Source organism: Cavia porcellus, unplaced genomic scaffold, assembly GCF_034190915.1.
Source record: "Cavia porcellus strain 051 isolate PalLab524CR breed Dunkin Hartley unplaced genomic scaffold, mCavPor4.1 scaffold_2, whole genome shotgun sequence".
NCBI classification, from domain to species: domain Eukaryota; kingdom Metazoa; phylum Chordata; class Mammalia; order Rodentia; family Caviidae; genus Cavia; species Cavia porcellus.
In genome coordinates this window covers 90,288,935-90,293,131 of record NW_026947485.1, presented here as the reverse complement: position 1 = coordinate 90,293,131, position 4,197 = coordinate 90,288,935, and the positions used below count along the sequence as shown (strand labels likewise).

At 48.5% G+C, this 4,197-nt stretch overlaps 1 long non-coding RNA gene across 1 annotated transcript; it reads left to right on the top strand.

Moving 5' to 3' along the window:
• Positions 1-632: 632 nt before the first annotated feature.
• On the top strand, positions 633-3,392 carry LOC111754465 (uncharacterized). Its single transcript, XR_002789141.2, has 3 exons — positions 633-1,240; positions 1,859-1,979; positions 2,802-3,392. It is a non-coding gene; the product is annotated as an uncharacterized LOC111754465 (long non-coding RNA).
• Positions 3,393-4,197: the final 805 nt, after the last annotated feature.

Here is a 4,197-nt window from a genome sequence, read left to right as displayed (position 1 = left end):
ACCTTCCCAGGCCCAGCCTGAGCGGCGGCCTGCACCGGCTGGGCGCGGGGCACCCCAGGGCCTAGAGCGGCCCCAGAGGCTCCTAGAGCGCCGCGGGGCGGGAAAGCTCGGGTGGGTTTTGATTTCAGTCCCCTGCTGCGCGGGGTCCCCGAGGCTGGGGCCCGGGCCTGGGGGTGCGGGGGGAGAGGAGCCGGCGCCCTCGGCAGGGCCGGGGAGCAGCAGCCGCGAGGGCCACGCCGGGCCTGCTCCCCACAGCCCGAGGCCCGGCCGGGCGCCCAGAGCGGCTGCAGGCGGGTGGGACCTCGGTGCCGTCGGCACGCGGGAGTCAAGCTCGGGGCCCTCGGGCCCTGGGAGCCGAGAGCGCCGCGACCCGGGCCCGGGCCACCGCCCTTGCTGCTGTGGCCCCGGTAAAGCACCGTGAGGCCGCGCAGCTGCGTTTCTCGCTCCGCAGCCCCCGCGAGAGCGAGGAGCCGAGCCGACTGGCGCCCGCGCTCCCGCCTCCAGGCCGCGGCCCGGCCTGCTCCGCCGCGCTCGCGGAACTCCGGGGGGCGCTGTCTCCTCCCGCCCGCGGTCGGCGCCGCGGGTGCCGCGCGCGCACCCACCCCGCCCCGGGCCCGCGTTCCGGCGCGGCTCCGTGCGCTCGGGTGCGGATTCCGGGCCTCGCCGGCCGAGGGAGTCGGGCAGGGCCCCGCGGCTGCTACCCCTGGGAGGGGAGCAGTGACCAAGTTTCCCGGCTGAGCCGAGGGACCTCGCCCGGCCGCGGGCCGCTTGTCCCCAGCTCTCCCGAGCCGGCCGGGTCCCGCCCCACCTCTTCGCGTCCTCCGCCTGGCTCTGCTCTCCGCCTCCAGCGTTTCCTCTCCCTCCCAGGGTCCCCACCCTCCTGGTTCTCTCGCGCGCCCATCTCCTTCCCGACCCCTTCCCACCCACCTTGTCCCCCGCCCCCACGCTCCGGCAGTTTGTGCCTGGGAGAGTCCCAAACAACACTCTTAAAGCCAATAAACCCAGAATGTCAGCACTTCTCAAACCGTGCGATGTCCTGTCGCTTCTGGAGAGCAAATTGACCCGGGGTGGATTTGGATCGGCTTCCCGGGAGAGGCTCTAAAGCTTTCAAAATTGCTAAGTCAGGAGACAACTGGTTATTTTCCTAGCACCTTTGCAGGCTGAGGACTTCATCTTTCTCAGACGCCCCCAGCCCAGGGACATTAACCCATTGCTCAGATGGAGGACGTGGAGCAGGGAGGTAACTGTGACTCTTGCAGACTTCGTCTTTCTCATTTGGTGACTTTCAGTCTTCTGAATAGATCTCTATTCCTTGTTTTCAGTTCTTACTTGATTTCTTCGTGTTTGCTTGTTTGGTTTGAGCAACAGAGTGAAATACCAGCTTAGAATTACAGCCAGGTAGCTATCAAAAATGAAACTGTCTTTGTGAAAATCTGTAACTGTAGCTATGCAATTGGACACATTCATGAAAAAGGATATTGCATAGGTGAAAGTGATTTTGCAATTGCTTCCATATTTTTAAATAATTTTTTGAAATTGTCGAGAGTTTTCCTCAGTACAACAACTGAATCTTTTAACTTGGAAAGTTCAGTATAACCTTAGTCGCTGGAGGACTAGAGTTATCATAAATAGCCTTTTATGAAAGCGACTGAAATGCATCTCTTTAAAAAAAAAAAGTCTCTGAAGTTGTACACTTCCTACCCTTTCAAAATAGACTTTCTTGAAACTTGAAAATGGTTCCCATGAACTTTTTGTTGGAAAAATTTCACATTAAACGTAATGTTTCTGGGACTCTTAAAAAATTAAAAAGGAGGTGGAACTGGAACTTAGCCTTCACAACCATCAATTTTCCTGCCAGATTCTTTGAAGTGGGAAGCATTTCTCTGTGTGCCCACACCTTACTCTTCGATCTGGAAGTTTTCATAGGAGGAAGTTTGCGTTCCTGAAGAACCCTGCTCTACAGCAAACCCTAACATGATGTAAGTGTAAGCATCCCAGCCCTACCTGGATGGTCAGAATTTTAGATGTGAAATCCCAGCGAACGTTTGGGGGACAGTGAGAAAAGATTTTTAAAGTTCTGACCAGATTCAAGGAGGTGAAAGACAAAGTTCAAAATAGTCCCTAGTTTTTGCTGGTATCTTGAGATAAGAGAGGTTTTAAGATCGGAATTGTCCAAAGTGTGTACTCCTCATTTTCAGTCTGAGTAAGTGAGAGCTTACTAAATAAAAAACTGTTTACTCTGGTTTTGAACAACTGGAATGAATGCTATTTAATCCAAATTCTCTTACTTTGATTTTGTTCTTTAGCATCAAGATTTTCAAATTAAAGAGGTCTTCTGTTCCTCCCTAAGTTTTATGGTTTTCCCTTTTAACTTTATCCCTGTACTAGCTCTCTCTCTGCTTGTAGTTCTCCTTATTTACTCTCTGGACCATTTAAAATTTCTATAAAGATGATTTACATTACTGATCAAGTTTTCAAATCAGTTTCAAAAGTAACTGATCACCAACAGAATATTGTTTAACCAGGGAACAAACCCCAGTCATTCCCAGGAAGTGACGATGTTACATAACAGGTAATGTAGAGCAAAAACATCGGAGTTCTCTTTTTTTTCCCCCAAATGCATGTTTTAAAATCAGAAATAGCAGCTTAATTACTGTAATAGAAATATAAATTGGAAGTCTCCTGTGCATATTCAGGCCAGGATTCTTTTCCATTAGATACACAATAAAACCATCCCAAAGTTTGTGACTAACTCTGAATGTTAATTCCTATGACTAACAATCTGTCTCCCTCCTTTGTAGAGAAGCCTCACCTTAGAGGAAAATGGAAGAGTTGGAGACGCACAGTGACTACTGATACGAAGGAATTCTCTTGTTGACAAAAGTGAGAGAAACTCCAGCAGCACAAATCAGTGTTTCCATGTCCCAAGATGCAAGGAGAGAATTTGGAATGGGAGGGAAAACAACAGCAGGAAATGAAATGCTTGCCTAGAGAATTCTAAGCAAATCAGTCACTAGTCCAAGCAGGAGTTTTTGTGTGTTTTTTTTTTAATATTCACTTCCAATTTGTTTTACTCAATTCAGAAATTTTTCCCAAGGGGAGGTGGTCAGGAAAAAAAAAAACCATTAACAGGAAGATGAATTGGGCCACAACTTCTGAATGGTTTGCAGCGCTAATGGAGATGGTGGAAGTTCAGTTCTAGGAATGAAAGAAAACCGTGGCTCACATTCTGTTTTCCATCTGTGTGGTAGATTTTAAGCTGGGTATTCTATAAGGCTTCACTTGGCTGAAGAACAACTGTGGCCCTGAATTTTCATTTATTTTTTTTTAAATGAAAGGATATTTGTTGTCTTTCCAAAATGTTGACATTTTAAATCATTCTTACTTTGCAACTGACTTGGATTTTGTTTTAAAACGCATATTAGGCAATCTCTACGTATCATATTTTGCTGCAAAAAAAAAAAAAATAGGAAGGTACTGACTGGGAATCAAATGGATTATTGGTTTCACTCTTCAGCTATCCCTAACTGGTACTTATAAAACAACAGTTTTCTCTTGAACAAAGGTAGAATTTTACTGATGATATGAAGTATGCTAGTCTGAACAGCAGCCATAAAACGGGTGGGGATGAAGATGGGTTAGGGTAGCAGGGAGACCTCAGCTAATAACAAAGAGTGGCACAGTGATTATATTTCTATGGGAAGCCTGTTTGTCTAGTGGCTGATGAAATTCAAAATGGTCCCCTAAGCCTGTATCTGAATCCAGCAGTTGAACATTGTAGAACCAGTAACTCACTTAATCCAGGTACCCTGCCCCCTGCCTACCCAGTGACCCCCCCTTACACACATCACACACACACACACACACACACACACACACACACACACACACACACACACGCACACCTCCAAAATCAGTGATTTTGCTAACTGACTGGAAGCTGCTAGGAGGGGCGAGGTTGGGGGGCGGAGCTGGAGGAAAAAACCTAGTAGTTCAACCTCTTGTTTGTTTTTGCCTCAGCATTTCCCTACCAGCGGGAGACCATTACCCTGGACAATGTTCTATTCCATTGTCATTATCTCCTACGGAACTAAAACAATGCTCTGTTTGGCCTCCCAGGTGAGGGAGATTTGTTCTGCTCTTGCTTAGGCAGAGTTTCCAACCGAGCTTCTGACCCAGTCACTTGGTATCCAACTG